At 41.7% G+C, this 12,105-nt stretch overlaps 1 protein-coding gene and 1 non-coding gene across 2 annotated transcripts in view; one reads left to right on the forward strand and one right to left on the reverse strand.

Annotated features, from left to right (window-relative positions):
• LOC148826061 (scavenger receptor cysteine-rich domain-containing protein DMBT1-like) overlaps nucleotides 1-12,105 on the forward strand; it is a 204,241-nt gene that overhangs the window by 132,305 nt on the left and 59,831 nt on the right. The gene's annotated exons all lie outside the window — the stretch shown is intronic.
• trnan-auu (transfer RNA asparagine (anticodon AUU)) lies at nucleotides 8,700-8,773 on the reverse strand. Its single transcript has one exon. It is a non-coding gene; the product is annotated as a tRNA-Asn (tRNA).

Raw genomic sequence — 12,105 nt, forward strand, 5'->3', positions numbered from 1 at the left:
CAGAGAGGCCACTTCAGCCAGAGAGACTTGTGCTAGGTGAGATCTGAAAGACGGACTCGCAACAGAAACAGACCAAAAAAGTATCGGTGAGATCAAAAGGCAAATGCAACATCCAGCAGAGGGCGTCGCAAGATTAGGGTACAGGTGACTGAAATTCACGTGAGGCAAACTTTCCGACACATGCACTGTAGCTGGCCTCATTGGCGTAGTAGGTAGTGTGTCAGTCTCATAACCTGAAGGTCGTGAGTTTGTTCCTCACATGGGGCAGGGTTGCTTCCTCTCTTGCTCTTTTCAGACACTTGCGCCAACTGTTCGCTCATAACCACGTCTGGAATGCGTGACCTTTACACGGGGGAGAAGCAACGCCGCATCCCTTTCCTAAAGAACATTCACATTCAGAAATAAGTCAAGAAATTTGCCATTACTTTCGCTCGCACTGCTGTCGGCCTGCCCATGTTGCCAAAGAAAGATTCACTCGGTGTCAACATGACAGAACAGCGATCACTTGAAAACAATGTTCCACACTCCATAAGCAAGAACTTCAGTGTTTGCAGTCACCCGATATGCCGGTAGTCAAAGGAGCGCAAAACACGAAGCATCAAAAGACAAGATGAGTTGATGGAAAGAGCGTTGAATTGATGAGCACAAAAGTTCAGCTCGTACAATAGGCAACGAAGGTCCCGGCGTCATCATCGCACTTGAAAGGACTGCCTTGCAGACTAAGGGCAGTGGGAGGTTGCTGTTTTGAGATGGAGGCATTGGGATGGTGGGCCGAGATCTATTCTTCTTAAGGAATTCTTCATCGTGAAAGATCGGTCCACAGGTCATCCAAAGAACTCAGGGAATCATGTGCTACTGAAGGGAGTGAAGTGCTGAAACACATGACATGCCCCCTTGATCTCACATGCACAATTCTGCTGCAACATGCACAGCTACCGTCCACACCAGGCAGTGGGGCTTCAGCAGAATTTGCTACGCCACCTGCAATTACATATCCAGCTGCACACATATACATGGCCCCTCTGTCCTTTTCAGGATCTCAAAAAAAAGCATAGCGTGGTTTTCCTGCCACCTGATTGACCTCATCTCCCTCAGAATGTGCCCCGCCACATTCATTGCTGAAGCAGGACGGAGGCTAACGGACATGTCAGAACAGTGAGGTTCAACGATCTCTCCAAAATATTGTGGTTGTAGTGGAAGAGATATGTTTTAAATTGTACCTTGGTATTTCAAACTCTCTCTAGAATGTTATCCATTTCTATTTTATTGACAGGAACTGTTAAAAGGCTAATGACACTAGATGAAAAGAGAAGAAAGAAAACACAACGTTTCAGCCGTGGAGCCTTCTTCAGGTGTGAGGGCTCCACGGCTGAAATGTTGTGTTTTCTTTCTTTTCTTTTAAGCATGGAATAGACCTATTACTTGTTCCTTTGCAGCCTACACATGGTGACGCAGCTCCCCACCTGAACTGCTAATGATACTAGATGCCTGGTAGTTTGTGGTACTTGGTTATTGTCTTATGTTTGCTCAAACTGCATATGTGTTGTAGCGGCGAGGCTTATTAATAAGAAAGAATTAAGTGTTCTGAGCCTTCCCAAATGAGGCCCCATCTCTGTTCATCTCTGTGGTGCAGCCACAGAGAAACTATTCATGCAGGCTGATTTAAGGTTTCCTTTGATAAGGGACAGCTCCCAAAGGGAGATGCACTTAGCTAAGCCTGGCTATCATGATCAATGGTCATCCATTGGCGCCTATCTGTCTAGGGAGTGCCAGATGGACTGCATTCCTAGGTTTCAGGAGTAAATGACTCATATCTCACCTTGATCAACCAATCAGGGACTGGTAGGGCCGAGTAACCCACGTGGGACTCTGATGCCCATGGAACTTTCAGCCAATCAACGAGCTGAAGTTCCTCCAGGTAAAAACAGGAAACACAGAGAACCTGTAGTAAGATTCAAGAGAATTCTGTGGACTTTTCTAAAGGGAATTCAAAGGAGAATTCCAGGGCAGGACGGCCCAGGAGCAGAAGGCTCCCAAGGGCAGGACATTCTCGCAGAGCGCCTCCTGACCATCCTGAGACTCAGCCCGGACAACCACAGAACGGCCAGTGTGTCCGAGTGCCAGAACTTTCCTTTGTTCTAAGAGTCTAGAGCGGAGGTTGCCAGAGAGTAACCAGAGGATCCACCCGAGGTTAGCACCAGTAGCAGGCCTCGTGAACAGGTCGGAACTGTGGACAGCTGAATCACTATTCAGAACTAGCTCTTCATCAGGAACGAACCGGTCTTCTTCCTGACTTGCTGGGACCCACAGTCATCTTTTCTCCTGTGTGCAAACTTTGCTAGTTAAAGCCAACACTAACTAGCTGGTCAGTGAGCATCAGCAGCGCACCATTGCAAGCCGCACAGCATAGCCTGGCACCGAGCCAGAGAGCGTGGATTGGACAGCAACAGCCTGCAACTGTTTCTTTGAGTCTGCAGGAGATCTGAATCCCCAGAGATTGGATGAGTATTCAACTTCACTGCATTACTGCTCGAGAATTCAATTGTTATCCCAACCAGTTGATATCAATTTAATTCCTAAGAGTTATGTACTTGTTTTGAGTATCTAATGTAGAAGTTATAACCAGTTCATTTACGAAACGGTCTAAATGAATGATATATTGAACGTATGTCCTTTTGATATGTGTAACACTTTGTAACTGACTGAATATATGCCTTTTGTATTCTGATAACCCTCTCGATAAGATCTGTTAGGTTTATATGCATATCCTATGTATTAATAAATGTATCCTCGTGTATTAGTACCTGTGTGTGTGCGTTGTTTGAGTTATGTCGCATAGTTGGATTCTAAAGCCATCAAAAGAATCAATTTTGTGATTTACTGCTACAATTAATAATTGTCCCAGTAAATGCCCAAACCCTACAGATCTGGTGCCTTCAGAGAGCACACTACAGTGTGATTGCATATTTTTGTGTATTTTCATATGTCAATATTTAATTCACTCACATTCCTGTATGCTTAGAAGGAAGGCAGATTGGATTTGGCACAGGACGCCTGCTCATATATGTTGATCTTTGTTGGGCTGGAAAAACAATGATAAAAAGTGTATGAAAAAAGCTCTCCCCAACATTTCCCTTCTCTTGGCCATGGTTACACTGCCCTTTCTTTCCGTCTTTTGTCCTTCTACAAAGATTCCAGGGCTCTTTATCCACCATAATATCAGAAGCCAAAAATAACCATCTAATGTGTAAACAGCATTTGTAATGTTGGTAGCTGGAAGAGGTTAAGTATGTTTGCAAGACCTAGTTGATTACACCACAGACTTACCTTGTTTTTTTTTTTCTCTTTTAAAGGCTGTGCTGGACTGTACCACTATCATAGAAGATTTTTTTCAAGACACATCGCAGTTCCATAGTAGAATTTATCAATAGTAGAATTCCATAGGACATTATTTATCAACATCTAACATTACCCAGTGTGAGACTCTGCCAGAAACCTCAGAGCATTGAGCTCTCCACTGGTGAAGATGGCTTTCTGAAGTCATGAAATCCACTGCTGGGATGCCTGAGAGACAGTGATTGAATCGTGGGTGGAATTAGGCTCTCTGTTAGTGTTGATCTGTGGGAATTATGTGGTAAAAAGGGAAAACTCCTTTACTTTAGTCACTTTGAAAGTTCAAATGTACAGATCTTCAGAAACCCCAGTCTGAAGGATGAAGCAGGTTCTGCTCAAGGAGTTGCCTACGTTTTGCTCCATTCAATCCAAGCAGATAGTCCAACATTTGCCTTCTCTTGGCCATGATTACACTGCCCTTTCTTTCATCTTTGTACTTCTACAAAGATTTCAGGACTCTTAATCCACCATAATATCAGAAGCCAAAATTAACCTTCTAACATGTACAAATCATTTGCAATGAAAGGAGGTGGAAGGGTTTAAGAATGTTTGTGAGACCTGGTTGATTACCACACATAGACATACTTTGTTATCAGTTTTTTTTCTCTTTGAAAGGCTATAGGAGGGGTGTGATGGACTGTACCACTATCATAGAAGATGTTTTTCTTCTAAGGACACTTCTGTAGCGGCAAGGCGTATTTAAAATACAGGAATTAAGTTTGCTGCTCCCTTGCCAGTCCCTCTCTCCCTCATCTCAGTGCAGCTGGATACAGAGAGGCCATTCCATCTGGTTCACATTTAAGGTGTTTTTCTAGCTGATAGAGTTTCCTGATAAGGAACAGCTCCCAAGGCTGAGATTCACCAGCCACCTTAATAAGTGGTAATCTCTGGCGCCTTACTGTCTGGGAGATTCCATGGGAGAGGCTCATCCCAAGGTTTACAACCCTAAGGTCAGAGGTCACTGTTACTCATCCTCCACCTCAATCAGCCAATCAGGAACTGGTAGGGCAGGGTAACCCCACGTGGGTCTCGAATGCCCGCGGAACTTTAAGCCACTGAACTACCGTAGTTCCTCCAGATACAACAGGCAGCACGATGCCCAGAAGGTGCCCCTCCAGGACGTTCCCAGACTCAGCTCGGACAATCATGTGACGGCCAGTGTGTCCGAGTGCCAGGACTTAACTTTGTTTTAAGAGTCGAGAACGGAGGTTGCCCACGCATAACCGAAGGATCCGCCCGAGGTTAGCCCAGCAGCAAGCCCCGTGAACCGCAGGTACTCCACCGTCAAAGCTCGCCTGATCAACGAGTGAACTACGGTTGGAACTGTTGACAGCTGAATCTCAGTATTCAGGACTTGCGCTACATCGGGAACGAACTAGTCTTCTTCCCATCTAAAGAGTGTGACTGGCTTGGACCCGCAGTCACTTTCCATGTGCACAAGCTCTGCTAGTTTCAGCCAACACTAACTAGCCGGTCTTCAAAAAGCATCAGCAGCGCATCACAGCAGGAATCTCTCCATCCTCTCCTTCTCGCCAGCCGCACCGGCCACTGCCTGGCACCGAGCCAGAGAGTGCCGATTGCACACAACAACAGCCTGCCACTGCTTCTTTGTGTCCGCGGGAGATCTGAATCCACACAGATCGGATGAGTATTCAACATTCTGCATTACAGCTCGAGAATTCAATTGTTACCTCAACCACAATTGATATCAATCTAATACCTATGAGTGATGTACTTGCTTTTGAGTATCTAGTGTAGAAGTTGTAATCCCAGTTCATTTACGAAACAGTCTAAATGAATGGTATACTGAATGTATGTCCCTCTTGGTTTGGAACTCTTCATGATTTAATATATACCTTTTGTATTCTGCTAACCCACACTCTTAAGATCTGTTATGTTTATATGCACATTTTATGTATTAATAAGTGTATTAGTATCTGTGTGTGTGCGTTAATGAGTTAACCCGCAAGGTCGGTTTTCTAATAGCCATCAAAGAATCATTTTGTGACTTACTGCTACAATTAATAATTGTCCCAGTAAATACACAAAACCCCTACACATGCATGGAAACCAATATTTACCTGCTAATCCAGAATGCACCACAGAACAGTTGGACAGAAGGTTAGTATCTGTCGATACTGCATCACAGAAGTCAGTCTCTTCCCCCTCATTATGCAGGCTGACTTGTTCACGATGAACTGTCCTCCAGTGACAGTCAGCTGCAATCACTGACTCAGAGATGGTGTTGATACACTGACGGCACTTTGGCTGATTTGGTTAACATGCTTTCCTCTTAAACAGGAGATGCTGAGTTCAAATCCCAGCAGTGCTTTTCTTCCTGTCTTGTCTTACAAAATGTATCACTATGGATGATTACGTACAGCTTGATTTTGTTTAACGCAAGTTTTCATTTTCTTTCTGGAACAACTTGCTTTTCATGAAATTCATACAGCTTGTGAAAGATGAAATACAAATCTTGCCTTGTATATCGCAGGCTGGTAAGAAAAAAGCATTATTTTCTTTTTTTTAAGCTTGCAAATGGAGAAAAGGGACACACATGAGTCTCTGTTAATTGAAAGGTTAGTGGTTTGAGCCCACCCAGAAATGCACTTCTCATTATTGCAATGTAAACCTCATCTCTACTTATTCGGATTTCTTAGCAAAACCTTAACCCACTTGATATTTGCAAGAAATGTGAATGTTTTTGTTAAACAATGAAGTATGTAAGTCAATATCACTGGGAATGGCCAATAATGACCAACATTCAAGGACATCATATTCAGCCAAGGAGTTGATCTTCGAACGGCTAGCAGAAGAATTCTCTTGATGCATCCTTAGTTAGAATATTTAAAATTACGACACAGATTTGTTGGAGAACTTGACAAGCAAAAAAAGACAGTTGGACAGCATGATTATGCTAGGACTGTACATTTGTATTTTAATACTTTTGTATATTTATCTTAATTGTAATATACATGTAACCATAAATGCTGTTCTATGTAAATACATTTTGTTGTATTTTATCATATTTTAGCTGAGGGCACAAGGGGGTCTATTATACCTTCCGAAACTTCCAAGACAACTATAACAGAGGCTCATATTTTAATATAATTTGCTTTAAAAGAAAACCACAATTTGTACGATATCATCCCTCAATATCGACGTTCAAATGAAGGATTTAAAGAAGCAACAGCGATAGGAGAGTACATTGATTTTGGACCAATGTTTGCATCTGAACAATCCTTCCTCCTGGAAAGAAGAAAAAACAGGTATGTTTTGAGTCTCATGATGATGCTCTTCTGGATAAAAAAAAAAAAACAGTGCAAATTTGTTTCGGATGTATTTTGGATAAAATGATAACTGTCATCGAAGAGAAATTTGATCAGTTGAATGCAGTCGAAACTTTTGACAGGACGTACATTTAGGACTCAGTACCGATAACGCTGCTGATATTGATGGAGTAGAAATTAAGTGTATTGGCAATTTTATCTGAGGCAAGAAGTACTAGAACACCTCCTATAAAAATGTAAGGATTCAGAGAAAGAAATATTTTTCCACTTCACCCAATGGTATTGCATTAACGAGGCTGAAGCTGGCTTCTTATTCACCAGCTTCTTCTTCTGCCTTAAATGCTGCTGCTGTGATGTTATGCCGCCTTTCGCCTGTAGATGGCTCTTTACAGTAATTTTTAAAAGTACTAATCAGGATGGATTACTGTATTTATCCTCAGTAAATGGGAATATGTAAGTAGTGACTATCCAAATAACATTTTTGTGTGAAACACATTTCAGAAAATTGTTAACCAATTTTCAAAACTCACAATAACACAAACACAATAAGTAAATAAAACAAAGGCAAAACATAAGTTCACAGGCACTTTCTGCATATTTACCACGACCTTACCTTCTGATCATAAAAAGTCTTAAAATCTTGCATTTTACAAGAACCTTTTTAATATAAATGGGACATTTAGAACATGGCATATGAGAACATATGGTTAACCGAGGATGAGCAACGGGTGATTGCACTTTCTGCTTCTTGCTATAAACCTACCCCCTGGTTTTAAAAACATCTAAAAATTCTGACACTGAGGTGTGAGAGACAATGGAACAGACTATCAAAATCCTGAACTTTACGAAATTTTACTGTGCCAATTTTTTAAATATGACCCTGTGAACATGGCATGTCCCTCCTTCCTCATTACCAAAACATCTCAATGTTCCGACACTATGTACATTGATAATTACAACACTTCACTGTTGCATTTCTAAGTTGTGACATTGTGAACATGGCATGTTAAAGTATATAGAATCAGATCAGAACAGGCTAAATGCAATTCATAGTAATTTATCATTTTCTTACTTTCTAAATGAAAAAAAAAATTCAGTGATTATGACACTTCGGTATGAGGTAAAATATGCTTCAATGACAGAATAAATAATCATGGAAAAAATACTCACAGTGGACATTCATAGTTGTGATTATAGAAATGTTAAATATCAGGTGAGTAGCTGTGTCAGCATGCGTAGGCTGCAAAGGAACAAGTAAAGGGTTATTCCATGCTGAAAAGAGAAGAAAGGAAACACAACGTGTTGGCCGTGGAGCCTTCTTCAGGTGTTAGAAAGACAGGGCAGTATGCAAAGATAATTTTCTTTTTATCTTTGCTTACTGCAGTTTATCTTTGATGACAACATCAAAGACATTAAGGGATTCTTACGGCTAACAGCTCCACATCAACTTCCTTTTATAACTAACCTCATCAGATCTCTCAACTCCCAACTCTTCCAGTTTCTCACTTCAGAGAAGGATAAAAAACTCAATCATCCTCTACAGAGAAAAACCATCAACACCCCTACCACCTCCACCAGTCCTAACCTTGTTGTTACTGTACCCTCTGACCTTTCCCTTTCACCCTTTTGCATCCTCAGCTAACATATTTTAATATTACAACACAATTCCAATAAATTGTACAGTATTTACAGTTTAAAATTAATGTAAATATGTCAAAATATCAAAATCCAACTGCACAGTGCTAACAAAACAATGCTTGTCAAGTTCTCAAACAAATCTGCATTGTATTTTTAAAATATTTCAGCAGAGGATGTGACGGGAGTATAAATGACGATTCGACGATTATTTTTCTTGGGTGAATATGGTTTTCTGGGGAGTTGCGATGTTGGGCATTATTGGACATTTTTGACACGTGTTGAACAGTCGCATTTCCTACAAATATTAAAATGGCTATGGTTTAGCTGAGAAATCCAATCGACCTATGCGAAAACAATGTTTACATCGCAAAAGAAACCCGTCCCTGGGTGGACTTAAACCACCAACTTCTCAGTTAATAGCCGAACGCGCTAACCGATTGCGCCACAGAGACTGACGAGCAGAGTCTTTCCTCGAATCAAAAAAAAAATCTCTTACCGTTTATTTTGCCAGCCGGTAATATTTTTTTCTGCACTGATAACCAAGAACTGAATTTCATGTTTCGCAAGCTGTGTGAATTTCATCAAAAACAAGTTTTCCAGAAAGGAAATGAACACATGCATTTAACGAAATCAAGCCCTTTGTGAGTGCCCAAAATGGTACGTTCTGTACTACAAGATAGGAAGAAAGACACGGCTGTGAGTTGAACCGGTGCTTTTGTTCAATAAAGAGGCACGTTAACCAACTAAGCTACGGTGACAGGACTTCCATCACCTTTTACAGCCGCTTGGACACACCGCTCTGAGACATCTGCGTTCAGAAAGCGCTGAACCTGCTCTCAGAGCAAATTGCCTCTTTTACATACAGTAGCAGCCCCGACACTGAGAAACGAAGAGAACTGACTTTTATCCGGCATTTTTCATGTCCAATGCGTTTGACATCTCCAAAGGGCGACAGAGTTCTTTTGCAACACTATTTCTTCTTCTTTTTTATTTCTGTAAGCTTTGATAAAAAAAACGAGAAATCGTGCAAGGGAAAAATGTTTTTTTTTCATAGAGAAAACGTGCACCAGGAAATGTTGTGTTGAGAAGAGGTGATTTAACATGATACGTGACCTAATTTATCGGAGTAAATGCTCACCCAGCAAGGTCTGGAGAAGTTGGAGAGTCTGGTGGATGTAATAATTATACGGTGTTGTGGAAGAAAACAGTCTTTCTTTGAATTCTCAATCAATGGGAATTTCAGTGCGAAACATAAACCCTTTTTCTGATTTAAAGAGATAATATTTTAAAACTCATAAAAAATCAGAAAACACGTTTCTCACTTTGAAATTTTAGAAGGGGCGGTATATTACTAGTAGCGAAGCTGAGCACCCTATGGGGGAATTCCGGTTATGTGAAATACCAGCAGTTTAATAATTAACGCATCTGATTTTGGATCATAAGATTGTAGGTTCGACTTCTACCTGCCTCATGTAAATTTTATTCAAGCTCCTCAGTAATAGATGTTGTAGCGGCGAGGCTTAATAATAAGAAAGAATTAAGTGTTCTGAGCCTTCCCAAATGAGGCCCCATTTCTCTGTTCATCTCTGTGGTGCAGCCACAGAGAAACCATTCATGCAAGATGTTTTCTTTTGATAAGGACAGCTCCCAAAGGGGGATGCACTTAGCTAATCATGATCAATGGTCATCCATTGGCGCCTATCTGTCTAGGGAGTGCCAGTTGGACATCTGGACTGCATTACTAGGTGTCAGGACTAAGTGACTCATATCTCACCTTGATCAACCAATCAGGGACTGGTAGGGCCGAGTAACCCACGTGGGACTCTGATGCCCATGGAACTTTCAGCCAATCAATGAGCTGAAGTTCCTCCAGGTAAAAACAGGCAACACAGAGAGCCTGAGAGATTCAGACAAGATTCAGATTCAGATTCAACAATTCTAAAGGGAATTCAAAGGAGAATTCCAGGGCAGGACGGCCCAGGAGCAGAAGGCTCCCAAGGGCAGGACATTCTCGCAGCACGCCTCCTGACCATCCTGAGACTCAGCCTGGACAACCACGGAACGGCCAGTGTGTCCGAGTGCCAGAACTTTCCTTTGTTCTAAGAGTCTAGAGTGGAGGTTGCCAGAGAGTAACCAGCAGCAGGCCTCGTGAACAGGTCGGAACTGTGGACAGCTGAATCACTATTCAGAACTAGCTCTTCATCAGGAACGAACCGGTCTTCCTCTTCCTGACTTGCTGGGACCCACAGTCATCTTTTCTCCTGTGCACAAACTTTGCTAGTTAAAGCCAACAATGAGCATCAGCAGCGCACCGTCGCAAGCCGCACAGCACAGCCTGGCACCGAGCCAGAAGCACGGATTGGACAGCAACAGCCTGCAACTGTTTCTTTGTGCCCGCAGGAAATCTGAATCCCCAGAGATTGGATGAGTATTTAACTTCAATGCATTACAGCTCGAGAATTCAATTGTTATCCAAACCAGTTGATATCAATTTAATTCCTAAGAGTTATGTACTTGTTTTGAGTATCTAATGTAGAAGTTGTAACCAAGTTCACTTTACGAAACGGTCTTAATGAATGATATACTGAACGTATGTCCTCTTGATATATGTAACTCTTTGTAACTGATTGAATATATATCTTTTGTATTCTGATAACCCTCTCGATAAGATCTGTTAGGTTTTTATGCATATTCTATGTATTAATAAATGTATCCTCGTGTATTAGTACCTGCGTGTGTGCGTTGTTTGAGTTATGTCGCATGGTTGGATTCTAAAGCCATCAAAAGAATCAACTTTGTGATTTACTGCTACAATTAATAGTTGTCTCAGTAAATGCCCAAACCCTACAGAACTGGTGCCTTCAGAGAGCCACTATGATTACATATTTGGCGTCCCTGAACCGGTTTTCCCTACAATGTCTATTATGTAATGAACCGCACCTGAAAGCAAACATTGGGTCTGTTTCCTTTGTTTTCCAGCATGAAATAGCGAATCGTTACAAAAAGTACCTGCTAATGTCCAATAGCGTTTTTTTTTTTTTCAAATTACATTTTCAGGCTTCAGACACTTTTTAATAAAACAAAAGTGTCCGGAAACTCCCTAACTTTCAGGTTTGCTTGAACCTGTATTAAAAGAAGTTATTTGAAACTTCCGGGATTCCATTCTCTGATGTAGCTGTCTCTAAAGACGGATGTGATGTTTCGCAGATGTGAACTGTGCCTTCTCTCTTGTGTTCAAGGGTATTCGCTGTGTGAGATCCTAACTGTATGTCCAGTAGGGCTCTATTTTGTTTAGATTATCTATGTGGTGTACAGATAGAATTCAACTACATGGTTTGAATTCCGTGTTCAGGACGAGCAGAACCTGAAAAACTAAAAGCAGACTTCGACGTGATTTGAACATGCAGCCGTCTGATCGGGAGTCAGACATGCTATCTTTGCGCCACGAGGTCGCAGCTGTCAGCGCCTTTGAATTCCCCAAAGGAGACAAATCAACTTCACAAAAAAAAAAATATCCTGTGAAGAGCGCCGCTCTTCCGAAGAGAGTCTCTTCATCCCAGACCACATTTTATTCTTCCTGCGCAGCTCTTGTGCAGGTGTTGTTCTCAATAACAGATCCAGGAACACTGACTGTTTTTCTGTTTTTTTTTTTAATTAAGTACCCCATGGTGCAACGGTAGCACATCTGACTCTAAATCTCCAAATTCATTTTCAAAGTATTGTAACGCAACGGGGGCTCAGGCAGGCGCCCTTGCCGCATCTGGTCGGCCCCATCCCGACTGAG

Source organism: Atractosteus spatula, chromosome 10 (genome assembly GCF_055471065.1).
Source record: "Atractosteus spatula isolate fAtrSpa1 chromosome 10, fAtrSpa1.hap1, whole genome shotgun sequence".
Classification (NCBI taxonomy): domain Eukaryota; kingdom Metazoa; phylum Chordata; class Actinopteri; order Semionotiformes; family Lepisosteidae; genus Atractosteus; species Atractosteus spatula.